The 18545-nt window shown below is 46.6% G+C and overlaps 1 pseudogene; it reads right to left on the reverse strand.

The window, feature by feature from the left end:
* Positions 1–1913: 1913 nt before the first annotated feature.
* LOC115202590 (ankyrin repeat domain-containing protein 34B-like) lies at positions 1914–7885 on the reverse strand (annotated as a pseudogene).
* Positions 7886–18545: the final 10660 nt, after the last annotated feature.

Consider the following 18545-nt stretch of genomic DNA (forward strand, 5'->3'; position numbering starts at 1 on the left):
CGACTTCCACTTTTGGACGTTATCAATGCGACACTCAATCTTAACTCCTCCTCCACATTTACTGTATTGGTTGAACAGTGCAGGAGAGAACCTCCCAACAGTTCTTTTTTTCTCGCCAGGACCAGAAAGAAATAAACGGGGCTCAGGCGTTCCGTGATTGGTCATAATATTTCACCATTTATCATTACATAATTAGTTTTTTAAAACGGTCTTTTATTCATCATTTGCAACATACATTACATGTAAACATAAAGGTATTTATAGAACCACGGTGACAGTACACTGGAATCTACGCACAAGGCTGAACATTGCTACAGTCTCTCCCTGGCAGGTTGGTTTAGCACAGGATTCCTGAAATCAGTCCTGGGACCCACTACAAACTACAAACAGGTCCTCATTTCAATCAGCTACTCCCATTAACAAGACTCAATAGAAAGGTGACAAGGTAAGTATTTTAAATGTTCTCACTATTTAGGATGTGTCATGCGTCAGGTTTTATTTTTTAATATACAGTGCATTCATAAAGTATTCAGGCCCGCTTGACTTTTTCCCATTTTTGTTATGTTACAATCTTATTCTAAAATGGATATAATTGTTCCCCCCCGTCATCAATTTACATACAATACCCCATAATAATAAAGCAAAAAAACTGAAATATCACATTTACATAAGTATTCAGACCCTTTACTCAGTACTTTGCTGAAGCACCTTCGGCAGCAATTACAGCCTCAAGTCTTCTTGGGTATGACACTACAAGCTTGGCACACCTGTATTTGGGGAGTTTCTCCCATTCTTCTCTGCAGATCCTCTCAAGCTCTGTCAGGTTGGATGGGGAGCGCCGCTGCACAGCTATTTTCAGGTCTCTCCAGAGATGTTCGATTGGAGAGAGTCTGTGCTCTGGCGGGGCCACTGAAGGACATTCATAGACTCCTGCGTTGTCTTGTGCTTAGGGTCATTGTCCTGTTGGAACGTGAATCTTCGCCCCAGTCTGAGCGCTCTGGAGCAGGTTCTCTCTCTGTACTTCACTCCGTTCATCTTTCTCTCGATCTTGACTAGTCTCCCAGTCCCTGCCGCTGAAAAACATCCCCACAGCATGATGCTGCCACCACCATGCTTCACCCTAGGAATGGTATTGGCCAGGTGATGAACGGTGCCTGGTTTCCTCCAGACGTGACGCTTTTCATTCAGGCCAAAGAGTTCAATCTTGGTTTCATCAGACCAGAGAATCTTGTTTCTCATGGTCAGAGTCCTTTAGGTGCCTTTTGGCAAACTCCAAGCGGGCTGTGATGCGCCTTTTGCTGAGGAGTGGCTTCCGTCTGGCCACTCAACCATAAAGGCCTGATTGGTGGAGTGCTGCAGAGATGGTTGTCCTTCTGAAAGGTTCTCCCATCTCCACAGAGGAACTCTGGAGCTCTGTCAGATTGACCATCAGGTTTTTGGTGACCTTGGTTTTTGCTCTGACATCCACTGTCAACTGCGGGACCTGATATAGATAGGTGTGTGCCTTTCCAAATCATGTACGATCAATTGAATTTACCACAGGTAGACTCAAGGATGATCAATGGAAACAGGATGCACCGGAGCTAAATTTCAAGTCTCATAGCAAAGGGTCTGAATAATTATTAAATAAAGTATTTCTGTTTTTTATTTTTTAATAAATGTGCAAACATTTCTTAAAACCTGTTTTTGCTTTGTCAGTGTGGGGTAATGTGTGTAGATTGATGGGAGACAAATGTAATTTAATCAATTTTAGAATAAGGCTGTAACGTAACAAAATGTGAAAAATGTAAGGGTTCCAAATGCACTGTAGGTGTTTTTCAATGCCTTTAAGTTAGCAGATATAGGCTCCACTCATGTGCTATGTGTCCCCAGGATCAATATCGAGAAACTGGTTTATCAGACACTGCTGCCTCTCAGTGGCCAAACATCCCATCAAAGTCTCCCAGCTACTTGATCTGCTCTGTCTGCATGGAGTGTCTCCTCAGCAGCATCCTCCTGGTCCTCAGGTCTTTGGGAAGGCCGGAGGGAGCTGAGGGAAGGAGGGGCCTCAGGCCTGCTACCTCCCGGCAGACGGCCCTACTGCTGGGACTGCTGCCCAGGACACAGGGGCTGGGGCAGGGGTTGGCCACTCCAACGATGTGAGGGATGGGGGTGTGGTGGTGAGAGTTCAGGGGTGGTAGGCACCCTGGGCGGGTCTGGGAGATGTGGCCCAGGAGGAGGGCCCCTGAGCCCTGACGCTCCAGCCCAGAGAGGGCTCTCTTGGTCAGGTTTGGGGCCACCACTGATTCCCTGGAGGTCAGCAGGGTGGAGGAGCGGGAAGTGGCCTGTCTCCTGCTCTCCAGCGGGGTTCGGCCCTCCTCAGGGAAGCCCCCGGTAGGCACAGCCAGCTGGGGGTCAGAGTTGTAGTGGTCGGCACCCAGGTGGCGTCTCTGGATGATGCTGCGCAGGCTGGACATAGGGAGGGGGAGGGGGCAGCCGGGGAGTCTGGTACCAGTGGAGAAAGATGGGAAAGGGGGCCCCTGGCCTGTGCCGATGCTGTATGAGTGGAGGTTTGGGTTGGAGGCAGAGTGTGGCGAAGAGAGGCCGGCAAAGGACAACTTACGCACCAACAGCCCCTCTTCCTCCTCCCTTTGACCCCTTTCCCCTACCTGTTCCTCATTCAACCTCCCCTCAGACTTGCTAAAGCTAATAACATTAGCAGTGTTGTTATCCACGTCAGTACTGCAGTTGTACCAGATAGGGGCGCTGTTGTCGTAGTTGTTCCAGCCCAACCTGCTGGTCATGAGGGAGAGTTCCTCCTCTGGGCTGATGTCTGGGAGGTCATCTGAGGACGAGGGAGCAGCGTCGGGATGCAGGGCCAGTAGAGAGGCAGGAATCCTCAGCCAGGGCTCTGAGTTCAGCCTCTGGAGGGGCTGCATCAACCTTTCCACCCTGCTCTGCTCCAGAACGGGAGCATGTGACTGGGGGTCAGGCTGGGAGCTCACTGTCACACACCCAGAACACTGGTCCTCCTTAAAGTTAAAGACTTGGTGAGGAGGATGAGAGGAGGAGGAGGTGCACTGAGGAGAGGTGAGGAGCTGGATCTCAGAGGGTGAGGCGCAGGGAGGAGCAGCCATCAGGTGCAGCCCTCCCCCCTGGTCGATGGGGGTGAGCGGGGGCACGTTGAGGTACTGTTTGGTCCTGGACGTCCCACAGGGGAGTGTGTTGGTGGTAATGATGATCACTTCCTTCCCTCGGGCCTTGCAGGTGTCCAGCAGCACCTTCAGAGCCTCCTTGTCGCCGGCCGTGACCGAGTAGACCAGCGCTGAGCTCCCAGAATGGTCCTCCAGGCCTGGGTCCGCTCCACTGGCCAGGAGCAGGGACACCACCCCGGCCCCAGCCCTCTCCAGGAAGGCATGCATCAGGGCTGAGCGGCCCGCCTTATCCTGGATGTTGGGGTCGGCACCGCTCTCCAGCAGGTACTGGACCATGCGGGTGCGGCTGGCGCTCTGCCGGTCGGCATGCCGCGTCTTACAGGCCACCATCAGGGCCGTCTGGCCACGCCCGTCGCTCTCGTTGATGTAGGCTCCACCCTCCAAGAGGAGACGTGTAAGGCGCAGGCGGCAGAGGAACACGGCCTGGAGGAGGGCGTTTCCCGGCTCGGGAGGGTCCCCTGTCACACCTTCCTCCCCCTCCATGATCTCTCACTCTCTGGCTTGGGGAGTCAACCTGCACAGGTAGGGATGGATCTCAAGCACTCAGACAGGGCAGTGGTCTGTGGAGATGAGAGAGAAGGAATGGTCTGTTTGGTTTCATTAGAGTTTACATCACCAACCCTTGGTTCTGGGTGCAACAGCCATGATTCAACTGATTTAGATCTTTCGGTTGATTGGTCATTAAGTGAGGTGGGAGAAAAGGGAAGATAATGCCATTACATGAAGACAGGCATCAGATCATGTAAGCATTAACAGCACTGGAAAACATACTGTACCAAACAAAAAGTAGACATGGTTATGAGTGCAACATGTAATCGGTGGTCTCCCACTGGGCAAAAACTGGCTCAATCAACATTGTTTCCATGTCATTTCAACAAAATAATGAAATGTGATGACGTTGAATCAATGTTGAAAATTGATTAGATTTGTGAAAAGTCATCGTCTTTTCTTACCCAACTTTTAACTTAAATACAATGACATTTTTTGTTGATTTCAAATTGAATTCACATTAGTTGACAACTCAACCAAAACTAATGAAAACTAGATGTTGAAATGACATCTGTGCCCATTGGGCTGTTTATCTGGTTATGTATCCAAATCATTCAAGTCTTTAACCACAATCCAAAACCTCCCAATGTATTAGCTGCTCATGTCAGAACAGTTTACTGTTTAAAACCCCAGTTGGATAAGATGCGGAGGCCTTGGGCTAATTGTCTTCCAACCTGGGCAGAAAGGATCCTTTGAAGCAACAACTTCTTTTCATGGGGAGCCTATTCAGCTCTGCGCCTGTCCTCTCCAGCCTCAGCCAGAGGCAGCTGGTTTCTATAGGCCACTGTGCTACTCGTCCTTGCCTTTTCTGAGGGTCTGAAGGATGGCAGTGAGACATGTGCATTGTGAGAAAACATAGTGCATTGTGGGAGAACCTTCATTTGAACTGAAAATAAATAAGTAAATGATTCTGTTTAAAAAAAAGTCAAAAAATACTATTTAAGTTCAGCAAGAATGAGAGGACGATGAGGGGATAGATCTGGCTAATTTTAATTATTGTTTTATGATATTGACATTCCAAAATGTGTGTGTGTCTGTGTGTGTGTCTCTTGTCATTACTTCTCTCTCTGGCCATGAGTCTGTGCAGGCCATAGTGGTAATCACTATTTCCTATGCAGAATGGATGACAAACAGCATGGAGGAGACTCAGGCACAGTGTCATGTGTGGGCGTCAGGAGAGGAGAGGAGAGGAGGGGAAGGCACCTTTGTCTCATTTCTGGGCACACAGAGATGTGATTCACTCACATCACTCTGTCCTTGTAAATACACTGAGTGTACAAAACATTAGGAACACCTGCTCTTTCCGTTTCCGTGTAGATGAAGGGGAGGAGACAGGTTAAAGAAGGATTTTTAAGACTTGAGACATGGATTGTTTATGTGTGCCATTCAGAGGGTGAATGGGCAAGACAAAATATTTAAATGCCTTTGAACGGGGTATGGTAGGTGCCAGGCGCAAGGTTTGAGAGTGTGAAGACCTGCAACACTACTGGTGTTTTCACGCTCAACAGTTTCACGTGTGTATCAAGAATGGTCCACCACCCAAAGGACATCCAGCCAACATAACAACTGTGGGAAGCATTGGAGTCAACGTGAGCCAGCATCCCTGTGGAAAGCTTTCTGCACCTTGTCCATGTACCAATGAATTTAGGCTGTTCTGAGGGCAAAAAGGGGTGCAACTCAATATTACGATGCTGTTCCTAATGTTTTTTACGCTCTGGGTACAGTGGCTTCAGAAAGTATTCAAACCCCTTGACTTTTTCCACATTTTGTTTTGTTACAGTTTTATTCTAAAATTGATTAAATATATTTTTTCTCAAAAACAGAAATACCTTATTTACATTAGTATTCAGACCCATTGCTATGGGTATCGAAATTGAGTTCCAGTGCATCCTGTTTTCATTGATCGTCCTTGAGATGTTTCTATAACTTGGAGTCCACCTGTGGTAAATTTAATTGATTGGAAAGGCACACACCTGTCTATATAAGGTCCCACAGTTGACAGTGCATATCGGAGCAAAAACCAAGCCATGAGGTCGAATTATCCGTAGAGCTCAGAGACAGGATTGTGTCGAGGGAAAGATCTGGGGAAGGGTAGCAAAAAATGTCTGCAGCATTGAAGGTCCCGAAGAACACAGTGGCCTCCATCATTGTTAAATGGAAGAATTTTGGAACCACCAAGATTTTTCCTAGAGCTGGCTGCCTGGCCAAACTGAGCAATCGGGGGAGAAGGGCCTTGGTCAGGGAGGTGACCAAGAACCCGACACAGCTCTAGAGTTCCTCTGTGGAGATGGGAGATTCTTCCAGAAGGACAATCATCTCTGCAGCACTCCACCAATAAGGCCTTTATGGTAGAGTGGCCAGACGGAAGCCACACCTCAGTAAAAGGCATATGACAGCCCGCTTAGAGTTTGCCAAAAGGCACCTAAAGGACTCTCAGATTATGAGAAACAAGATTGTCTGGTCTGATGAAACAAAGATTGAACTCTTTGGCCTGAATGCCAAGTGTCACGTCTGGAGGAAACCAGGCACCATCAGGAACTGGGAGACTAGTCAGGATCGAGGGAAAGATGAACGGAGTAAAGTACAGAGAGAACCTTGATGAAAACCTGCTCCAGACTGGGACGAAGGTTCACCTTCCAACAGGAGAACGACACCAAGAACACAGCCAAGACAACGCAGGAGTGGCTTTGGGAAAATTCTCTTAATGTCCTTGAGTGGCCCAGCCAGAGCCCGGACTTGAACCCGATTGAACATCTCTGGAGAGACCTGAACATACTGTAACTGTGCAGCAACGTTTCCCATCCAACCTGACAGAGCTTGAGAGGATCTGTAGAGAAGAATGGGAGAAACTCCCCAAATACAGGTGTGCCAAGCTTGTAGCGTCATACCCAAGAAGACTTCAAATCAAACTTTGTCACTTTGTATTATATAGGTCCTGGGTGGCAGGAAGCTTGGCCCCAGTCATGTACTGGGCAGTACGCACTACCCTCAGTTGCCATACCAGACGGTGATGCAACCGGTCAGGATGCTCTTGATGGTGCAGCTGTAGAACTTTTTGAGGATCTGGGGACCCATGCCAAATCTTTTCAGTCGCCTGAGGGGGAAAAGGTTTTGTCGTGTCCCCTTCACGACTGTCTTGGTGTGTTTGGACCATGATAGTTTGTTGGTGATGTGGACACCAAGGAACTTGAAACTCTCGACCCGCTTCACTACAGCCTCGTCGATGTTAATGGGGGCCTGTTCGGCCGCCTTTTCCTTTAGTCCACGATCAGCTCCTTTGTCTTGCTCACATTGAGGGAGAGGTTGTTGTCCTGGCACCACACTGCCAGTTCTCTGACCCCCTCCCTATAGGTCTCATTTAGGTCTCAATTTCTAAAAAGTTGTTTTGGATTTGTCATTTGGGGTATTGTGTGTAGATTGATGAGGGGAAAAAATGATTTAATCAATTTTAGAATAAGGCTGTCTTCCGCTCATCCGTGTGTTACTCTGTCAGCAGAGTAATGTCACGCTCCACCCCTCCGTAGGGGATTCAGTGGGAAGATCCACTCCAGAGTGTGTGTGTGTGTGTGTGTGTGTGTGTGTGTGGTAAAGAGGGCCCTAGAGCCCACTCATGCTGTTCTCCCTAACCAAACTCAAAAGGCATAGCATTCAGAGCCACAGAGAGAATCCCTCACTAGCCTGGTTGCTAGTCTTCTCTGCTATAGCCTACTGCTTTGTAGTTGTCATGATTGGCGCAACACAACAATTCAATTGGCAACAACATGCAGATCAGCACCCAGGCTAGGGATTCACTACATTCTCCACCAGTGGATGGTGGTCACTACCATACAGCGGTAGTAGTTTTACACGTTATGCAGTTGCCGTTTACAGCTGTAAATATATACATGTAATTGTACCGTGGTTATCAAAGGACAAAACGAGATGTACAACACAAGGGTAACTCAATGGGAAGCTTTGCCGGATATTTTCATCTCAAGTCATCATCGAGATTCTAATTATTGTGTGTGTAACTCAAAAACAATTTCCAGAATTATTCGGAACAGTAACATTGTGCCGGTGACATGTTATTGTTACTTACCAGTCTATCGGCAGCAGCAGCGCTCCTTGACACTTCGTGCACACTGTCGAAATCATGCAAGAACTATCCAGTTTGTGAGAGGAGGGCAGTGCTGTGTGTATGACTGTGAACCTGTGAAAGTGTGAGAAGATAGTTAAGGAGGATGTGTGTGTGTGTGTGTGCCTCTTTCTTTCTCTGTGCGAGTGTGTGTAAGTGATTGAGTGAGTGAGTGAGTGAGTGAGTGTGTGTGTGTGTGAGAGAGAGAGTAACGCAGCTGTGACGTTAGTCAGCTCTGGGAAGCAATCAATGGCTTGCCTGCGAGCTGCTCAGGAGAGCAGTGAGAAGGGGAGAGAGAGGGTGAAAGAGAGAGAGATTGATGTGATGAGGTAAGGGAGGAGATGAGAAATAGTGGAAGAAAGGAAAAAAAGAGGGGATAATTGTGGCATCTTACGTACCTGCTGTAGTTAAACGATGATCAATTCAGACTCATATAAAATGTATTATGTCCATGTTCTATTGCACTACCAACATTACAGTGTTATCCTGGCTTGTCCTTTGGGGGTCTGCATTAAACAGCTGCACTCACCAGGAGAGAGACCTACAGAGGGGCACTTCACTTCTGCCCTGTAAGTCCATCTCATTAAACGTGTCTGTTATGGATTGATATCAGTGGAGGCTGCTGAGGGGAGGGCGGCTCATAATAATGGACGGAACGGCGCAAATGGAATGGCATTAAACACATGGAAACCATGTGTTTGGTGTACTGTATTTGATACCATTTCACCGATTCCGCTCCCAGCCGTTACCACGAGCCCGTCCTCCCCAATTAAGATGCCACCAACATCCTGGGATTGATATACTGTCACCTGAGAGAGCAGCATCATGTTTTGTGGTTTGAAATCAGAACGGCCAAACTACTCTTTCTATTTACAGCCCTAGAATTAAGCAGGGCCAGTGGAGAGGTGAAATGGCAGTAGAGGGGTGAAGTATACAGGCGAAAAGACATTTGTTTGTGCATTTCATCAACGTTTCCATGACAACCATCTGCAAGGCGATTGTGTTCGCAGGTTGTGTTCACTGATATTTGACTTCTACCAGACACACTCGAGCCCGTAGTGTGTGTGTTTGCTCATGCATGTGTAGGTTCCCTTTGGTAATAGAGCCTCAAGGTTTCCTGGACACGTGTGGGTAGGCCATCGTGAATAATTAGTGGTTTTCGAGGAGATCTCATGACAAAATCAAAGCATGGCTTCACTGGCATAGTGCTATATGGATGAACAGACAGACAGATAGGCAGTGCTCTGTGCTGTGCTGTTTTGTGTGTCGTCTCATCTACAGCTCCTTGTGCATGACTAAGATCAGTCCTTTGTTGGCTCCGTGGCTATGATACAGAGGAAACTGTTCCTCCGTGGCTATGATACAGAGGAAACTGTTCCTCCGTGGCTATGATACAGAGGAAACTGTTCCTCCATGGCTATGATACAGAGGAAACTGTTCCTCCATGGCTATGATGCAGAGGAAACTGTTCCTCCGTGGCTATGATGCAGAGGAAACTGTTCCTCCGTGGCTATGATACAGAGGAAACTGTTCCTCCGTGGCTATGATGCAGAGGAAACTGTTCCTCTGTGGCTATGATGCAGAGGAAACTGTTCCTCCGTGGTCATGATACAGAGGAAACTGTTCCTCCATGGCTATGATGCAGAGGAAACTGTTCCTCCGTGGCTATGATGCAAAGGAAACTGTTCCTCCGTGGCTATGATACAGAGGAAACTGTTCCTCCGTGGCTATGATACAGAGGAAACTGTTCCTCCGTGGCTATGATACAGAGGCAACTGTCCCTCCGTGGCTATGATACAGAGGAAACTGTTCCTCCGTGGCTATGATACAGAGGAAACTGTTCCTCCGTGGCTATGATGCAGAGGAAACTGTTCCTCCATGGCTATGATGCAGAGGAAACTGTTCCTCCGTGGCTATGATGCAGTGGAAACTGTTCCTCCGTGGCTATGATGCAGTGGAAACTGTTCCTCCATGGCTATGATGCAGAGGAAACTGTTCCTCCATGGCTATGATACAGAGGAAACTGTTCCCCCATGGCTATGATGCAGAGGAAACTGTTCCTCCATGGCTATGATGCAGAGGAAACTGTTACTCCATGGCTATGATGCAGTGGAAACTGTTCCTCCATGGCTATGATACAGAAGAAACTGTTCCTCTATGGCTATGATAGAGGAAACTGTTCCTCCATTGCTATGATGCAGAGGAAACTGTTACTCCACCGCTGAAAGACCCTGACAGGCACAACACCTTCTATTCAGAAACTCTGAAAAGACAGCCAGCCACATAAAGCCACATGTAAATTACACATGAATGAGTAATCTGTATTATTAATAATAGCGAGTCTGAGTGAAAATCACCCACCTGGCTGCCTCAGCAGATAAAGTGGAATTAACATATTTGGGGGCTTTGGTTGATAAAATCTGATTTAATCACAGCAGTATTAGAACAATAATCAAACCACACAAATTCAGCCAAATAGAGAGATTTCATTAGAGGCCAAATATATGCTACACTAATAAATAATAATTCTGGGGTTGGGGTAGATTTCATGACACACACACACACACACACAGGAGTTTGCGGTACATAGCTGTGTACATCACAGGAGGCTGCAGAGGGGAGGACAGCTCATAATGGCTGAAATGAAGTGAATGGAAGGGTATGAACCACATGGAAACCATGTGTTTGATGAGTTGGATGATCATTCCATGTATGCCATTACGATGCGCCCGTTCTCCCCAATTAAGGTGCCACCAACCTCCTGGTGTGTGTGTGTGTGTGTGTGTGTATGTGTGTATATATATATCATTGACTCACACACTTCTTCACTGGGCTCTCCCTGTAGGAGATGCTTGAGTAGGTCTCGTCTTTGGAGGACTTGGCATTGGAGGACTGGTTATAGTACTCTCCGGTAAGAAGCCTCACACTTCTTCTGGTTATGACAGAGAAAGAGAAAGATAGATTGATTTGAATAACCTAAACCGACCTTAGGTCAGTGTTGTCGGGAGAAACTTCATCTTCCTTAGCACACAAAACTGGACAACAGTGCCACCTAGTGGCAATATTGGGTCTTACAGCAAATCTTTCCCAATTTTTTTTCTGATTCATTGATTGATTATTCATTGTGGAAACTTTTCTTGCATCTTGTGAGTTTAAATATATATAAGTACAAAATGATGTGTTGAAAAATGAACAAATACTGATTAAAACTGGACATTTTGGATCACAGCCATGATGTTATGGGGCTATTTTACTTCTACTAGTCCTGGGGCCCTTGTTAAGGTTAACTGTATTTTATACTGTGTGGTTCAAGCCCTGAATGCTGATTAGCTGACAGCCGTGATATATCAGACCGTATACCATGGGTATGACAAAGCATTTTTACTGCTCTAATTACGTTGGTAACTAGTTTATAATAGCAATAAGGCACCTCGGGGGTTAGTGGTAACTGGCCAATATACCACGGCTAAGAGCTGTTCTTATGTACAACACAACGTGGTGTGCCTGGATACAGCCCTTGGCCATATACCACACCCCCTCGGGCCTAATTGCTTAAATTAACTTTACCCAGTACCAGGATATTTTTTCCAAAAACCGGGTTGCCTCTGCCAGGAAGCTGAAACTGAGCCGCAAGTGGATTTTCCAGCAAGACAATAACCCCGAGCACACAATAAATACACAAAGAAAGGGCTAATTGGCCACAAAATCAAATTTTGCAATGGCCACCTCAGTCTCCGGACTTGAAACCCATTGAAAACCAGTGGTTTGAATTGAAGAGGGCAGTCCATAAGTGCAAACGAAGGATATCAAGAACCTGGAAGGATTGTGTATGGAGGAATGGTCTAAGATCCCTCCCTCTGCATTCTCCAACACATAAGACATTTTAGAAAAAGGCTCAGTGCCATTATCCTCGTGAGATATTGAAAACAGGGGTGTCAAAACATTTTGACAATACCCTTTGAGACATTTTTTTAAATTCATTGTTAATTCCCACGGCTATGTATTTTGGACGAACGTGTGCAGGTAGCCTACAGGAGACTTTTGAAGTAGCCTAATCTGATTTAAAGATTGTGACCGGTTGTGTTTATGTCATATATAAAAGCTAATACTTTTTCAAAGTTAACTGACAAATATTTCCGCTATATTGAAATGTTAGTTTCTAGGTGCGCGAGGAATAGCCACTTGTTTTGGAGAGGAGGCAGAGCATGTGTTAAGCTTTCCTGAATAACTGGGCCTGCTTGGAGCATATGTGGCCACATTATATAGAATTACTTGGGAGGATGATGAGCCACAACAGACAGTGCATCTCAGTATCAGAAGTAAAAATACAGCCAGACTTGCCTGCCTTTCTAGACCGTATAAACTATCGAGAGTAGGTCTAGACCCACAACTCAAATGGAATGAAACATTCAATTCACTGGGCTTTTGCGCCATTATTTAAATAACATTTTCACTGAAGCCATGACAATTTTCACGAGTGTGTCAAGAGATATAGGATTAAAAACCTTGAGTGTCTCCTTTGATCCTAGGTCCTGGCAGCTTTGTTACTGAGAAGTGGCTTCCGTCTGGTCACTCTAACATAAAGGCCTGATTGGTGGAGTGCTGCAGAGATGGTTGTCCTTCTGGAAGGTTTTCCCATCTTCACAGAGGAACTCTGGAGCTCTGTCAGAGTGACCATCGGGTTCTTGGTCATCTCCCTGAGGCCCTTCTCCCCCGATTGCTCAGTTTGGCCGGGCGGCCAAAGAGTCTTGTTGGTTCCAAACTTAAATTTAAGAATGATGGAGGCCTCTTTGTTCTTGGGGACCTTCAATGCTGTAGAAATGTTTTGTTACCCTTCCCCAGATCTGTGCCTCGGTATAATCCTGTCTCAGAGCTCTACGGACAATTTCTTCAACCTCATTGCTTGGTTTTTGCTCTGACATGCACTGTTAACTGTGGGACCTTATATAGACAAGTGTGTGCCTTTCCAAATCATGTCCAATCATTTGAATTTACCACAGGTGGACTCCAATCAAGTTGTAGAAACATCTCAAGGATGATAAATGGAAACAGGATGCACCTGAGCTCAATTTCGAGTTTCATAGGAAAGGGTCTGAATAATTATGTAAATAAGGTATTTCTGTTTTCGCTTTGTCATTATGGTGCATTGTGTGTAGATTGATGAGGGGAAAAATTATTTAATCCGTTTTAGAATAAGGCTGTAACGTAACAAAATGTGGAAAAAGTGAAGAGGTCTGAACACTTTCCGAATGCACTGCAATTTCAATGGTCAGCCAGATTTGAACCTCTTTTTGAAAGAGTTTAAAATGATTCCCCCATGGTAAGTAGAATCAATGTCCATGCTCATCAAGAAGGGAAATAGATTCGACATTTACTGACTGTGTTGTCTCACATCCAAAGGTGCCATATCTCTATCACTTCTGCCCTCCTGTTTCCAACCCCACGATTTAAAAGTAGCTAAATGTTTCAATAATACATCTCTACAGGTCTGAACTGAGAAACAACCTGAGTTCAGCTAGCTACAAGATATCATTGACTGTCACAATCCTGTGTCCAGGTCTGAGGCAGAGAATGGAGGAAAGGACAGGCCAAGGAGGCGTGCCAGTGGGAGGTCTGTTTGGGGACACTCAGCTGTCATTGGCTACTGAGTCAGACCTCTTAGAGAGCAGGAAGAAACCGCCCCTCATGAGGTGAGACTCAAATGTCATACCATATTATGTGTAATTATGTGAATATGTCTGCTCTAGCAAACTGGGTGCACATTTTTGTTTTAGCCCAGCACTGACATACTTGATTAAACTAATCTCCAAGACCCTGCTTAGTTAAGTGTCAGTAGATTAGTTTAATCAAGTGTTTAAGTCCTGGTCTGGAATAAAAATGGGCACACCCAGGGATGTAGAAACATTGCTTTAGCCCAGGCGTGTCAAAGTCATTCCACAGAGGGCAGAAACACTGCTGTGCTTTTCTTTTTTCCTTTCAATTAAGACCTAGGGGAGTTAGTGACCTTGATTGATTAATTAAGTGGAGCGAAAACACGCAGACCAACTTGTCGTAAGGAGAAGCGGACCAAAGTGCAGCATGTGTGTCGTTCCACATTTTATTTACACTGAGAAACTATGCAATACATAAACTATAGAACAAAACAACAAACCGTGATGCAGAGGTGAAACATACACTACTCAAAAACAATCTCCCACAAACCCAGGTAGAAAAAAACCCTACTTAAGTATGATCTCCAATTAGAGACAACGAGGACCAGCTGCCTCTAATTGGAGATCATCCCAAACAAAACCCAACATAGAAATACAAAACTAGAACATGACAACATAGAAAAACTAAACTAGAAAACCCCCGTCACGCCCTGACCTACTCTACCATAGAAAATAACAGCTTTCTATGGTCAAGACGTGACACAGAAACTCGGACCTCCATGGAATGACTTTGACATGTGCTTTAGTCAATTACTTTCTCATTTGTTGTAATACCATAAATGTGTGAGTTGTTTTTACTAATAAGAAACACACATTTTGGTTTGTCCTTTTTTTGTGACCTGTTCGCAACCCTGCAGAAGCTTGGCCCGGTGTTGTGTCGATGAGCCTTGACGTTGCTCTATAAACAACACACTTTACATAACCATGCTGCAGGGGACGTGACTGGCTGTCCCCATGAGAGCTGCTTGTTCCTTTTGACTTCAGTAGACCTAGTGGAAACAATATGTTACTTCAATTGGAGTCAAAGTGGGTGTGTCATTGAGAGTAAGGACACAGCCAAGTCAACTTGTTTTGAGCTATTCTACTGAAGTTGTCTGTCTACATCATTGTTTTTGTACCAAGCACTTGATATATGGTTTGCCACTGTGCTTATGTGTGTAGATCTTGTCCCCTTTTTCAGATTTAAAGCTGTGGAACACCTTTCTCCAATGGCTTCCCCAATGCAAACTATAAGTGACAGTGAAACTAAGTTTGAAGGAAGAAATAAACCCCAGTCCAACCAGGTGTCACGTCCTGACCAGTAAAAGGGGTTATTTGTTATTGTAGTTTGGTCAGGACGTGGCAGGGGTGTGTTTGCTTAGTGTGTTTCCGGGTTTTTGGTTTATGTTCTATGTTTTCTATTTCTATGTTAGTTTTGGGAACGACTTCCAATTAGAAGCAGCTGGTTATCGTTGCTTCTAATTGGAGGCCATATTTAAGTGGGTTTATTTTCTCTTGTGTTTGTGGGTGGTTGTTTCTATGTATAGCTTTACAGCATTACAGAACTGTTTTCGTCGTCGTTTGTTATTTTTGATGTGTTCACGTTTATTAAACTAAAAGAAGAAGATGAGCACTGCACCCGCTGCATTTTGGTCCGATCATTACGACGGTTATGACAGAACCACCCACCATAAGAGGACCAAGCAGCGGAGGAAGGAGCAGCAGGAGGAGTAAAAGGAGTCATGGACCTGGGAGGAGATACTAGCTGGAGAAGGACCATGGAGGAAGGCTGGAGAGGACCGGGAACGTTATGCGGGAACACGGCTGGCAAGGAAGCCTGAGAGGCAGTCCCCCCCCCAAAAAATGTTTTGGGGGGGCACACGGGAAGATTGGCTAGGTCAGGCAATAGACCTGATCCAACTCCCCGTGCTTATTATGGGGAGCGTTTGGCGGTGAGAGCACTGTTCTATGCGGAAGTGCGCAAGGTCTCGCCCATCCGCACGCACAGTCCAATGCGATTGATACCAGCCCCCCGCAGGTGCCGTGCTAGAGTGGGCATCCAGCCAGGGAGAAGTATGCCTGCGCAATACATCTGGCCACCAGTGCGTCTCCTGGGCCCAGGCTACCCTGCGCCTGCTCTACGCACGGCAGCCATCTTGCCTCAGCATAGCCCAGTTCGCCCTGTGCCAGCACTCCGCCCGTGCCGGGCTACAGTAACAATCCAGCCAGGACGGGTTGTGCAGGCTGTGCGCTCCAGACCTCCAGTGCATAGTCAAGGCCCAGTGTATCCAGTTCCTGCTCCTCGCACTAGCTCTGTGGTGCACGTCCCTAGTCTGGCGCCTCCAAAGCCAGCCCCACGCACCAGGCCTTTAGTGCGCCTGCCCAGTCCAGTACGTCCTGTTCCTGCTCCTCGCACTAGCCCTGTGGTGCGTGTCGCTAGTCTGGCGCCTCCAAAGCCAGTCCCACGCATCAGGCCTTCAGTGTGCAGTCCCCGTCTAGAGCTTCCGGCGACAGTGCCCCGTCTAGAGCGTCTGCCGACAGTGCTTCCGGCGACAGTGCCCCGTCTAGAGCGTCCCGCGATAGTGCTTCCGGCCCCGCCAGTCCGTCCGGCGCGGCCAGAGTCGGCCCCGCCAGTCCGTCCGGCGCGGCCAGAGTCGGCCCCGCCAGTCTGGCGCGGCCAGAGTCGCCCCTCAGCCCAGAACCTTCAGCGGTGGGCTACAGCCCTGAGCCTTCAGCAGGGGTGGACAGGTTAGAGTGGGGATTAAGCCCGGAGCCAGAGCCACCTCCGTGGGGGGAGGTTTGGGAAAGGGGGGGTGTAGCACAGGAACCGTCGGTGACGGTGGCCACCCTCCCTTCCCTCCCTTTATTTTGGGGTTATTGTTTAGTTTGTTTCAGGTGCATCCGGGGTCTGCACCTTTTGGGGGGGGGGGTACTGTCACGTGCTGACCAGTAAAAGGGGTTATTTGTTATTGTAGTTTGGTCAGGACGTGGCAGGGGTGTGTTTGTTTAGTGTGTTTCGGGATTTTTGGTTTATGTTCTATGTTTTCTATTTCTATGTGGGTTTTCTAGTTTGTCTATGTTAGTTTTGGGAACGACCTCCAATTAGAAGCAGCTGGTTATCGTTGCTTCTAATTGGAGGCCATATTTAAGTGGGTTTATTTTCTCTTGTGGTTGTTTCTATGTATAGCTGTGTAGCCTTACAGGACTGTTTTCGTCGTTGTTTGTTATTTTTGTTAAGTGTTCACGTTTATTAAAATAAAAGATGAGCACTGCACCCGCTGTGTTTTGGTCCGATCATTACGACGGTTATGACACCAGGTATGTTTATACTGTATATTGGGCCATCCACACATTTTCAATTGGTCTCCACAATGTTAATATGTTTCTTCAGAATTAGCATGGTAGCTTAGTAGCGACTTGCAAAACTAGCATTGTGTTTTCAACCCTATCCCAGGTTGAGGTACTGATTACAAATTTGAGCCTACAATAGTCTTTTTGTAAATGGTATGCTGATCAGGTTTAATTTGTTTTGTACACTGCTGCTACTCACTTATCTATGCATAGTCACTTCACCCCTACCTACAAATTACCTCTAACCTGTACCTCCACACACTGACTCAGTACCGGTACCCCCTGTATATAGCCTCGTTGTTCTTTTTTAAAAAATGTTTTACTTTAGTTTATTTGGTAAATATTTTCTTAACTCTTCTTGAACTGCATGGTTGGTTAAGGGCTTGTAAGGAAGCATTTCACGGTAAGGCCTACACTTGTTGTATTCGGCGCATGTGACAAAGTTTGATTTGATGTTGTATCTCGGGACAGGAAGGATGCAAATACGTGCTGGAAAAAACAGATGTCACATGACAAATTACAATGAAAGAATAATATTGTTACTAATTAAGAACTTGACGATTGAATATCTACAAATAAAGCTGATCTAACCCGCTCGTTTGTGGATAACGAGTGCATTTGGCACCAAAATAGCAGTTTGGACTTTTTAAAAATATTTTATATTTAACTAGGCAAGTCAGTTAAGAACAATTTCTTATATACAGCCTGGGAACTAACCAGGGTCTGTAGTGACGCCTCTAGCACCGCAATGCAGTGCCTTAGACCGCTGCGCATCTATCGCTGTCCGACAGGTGATATTATTCTGCTGAAAGGCTCTGTATAGTCTGCGCGTGTGATGAGATGCATGGCGAACTAACGAAAATACACACCGGCGCCAATTTAATTCCACAAAAATATGCAAACTAACCTATAGACCGATAAGCATGACGACCACGGTTGTGTCGTCAGCAAACTTAATGTTGTGGTTGTGTTTGGCCACGCAGTCGTGGGTGAACAGGGAGTACAGGAGGGGACTAAGTGCACACCCCTGAGGGGCCTTAGTCTTCAGGATCAGCGTGGCGGACGTGTTGTTGCCTACCTTTATCACCTGGGGGCGGCCCGTCATGAAGTCCAGGATCCAGTTGCAGAGGGAGGTGTTTAGTCCCAGGGTCCTTAGCTTAGTGATGAGCTTCGTGGGTACTATGGTGTTGAATGCTGAGCTGTAGTCAATGAACAGCATTCTCACATAGGTGTTCCATTTGTCCAGGTGGGAAAGGGCAGTGTGGAGTGTGATTGAGATTGCGTCATCTGTGGATCTTTTGGGGCGGTATGCGAATTGAAGTGGGTCTAGGGTATCCGAGATGATGCTGTTGATGTGAGCCATGACCAGCCTTTCAAAGCACTTCATGGCTACAGACGTGAGTGCTACGGGGCGGTAATCATTTAGGCAGGTTCCCTTCGCTTCCTTGGGCACAGGGACTATGGTGGTCTGCTTAAAACATGTAGGTATTACAGACTCATTCAGGGAGAGGTTGAAAATGTCAGTGAAGACACTTGCCAGTTGGTCCGCGCATGCTTTGGCTACACGTCCTGGTAATACGTCTGGCCCAGCGGCTTTGTGAATGTTGACCTGTTTAAAGGTCTTGCTCACATTGGCTACCGAGAGTG

This window comes from Salmo trutta, chromosome 12 (assembly GCF_901001165.1).
Source record: "Salmo trutta chromosome 12, fSalTru1.1, whole genome shotgun sequence".
In the NCBI taxonomy this organism is placed as follows: domain Eukaryota; kingdom Metazoa; phylum Chordata; class Actinopteri; order Salmoniformes; family Salmonidae; genus Salmo; species Salmo trutta.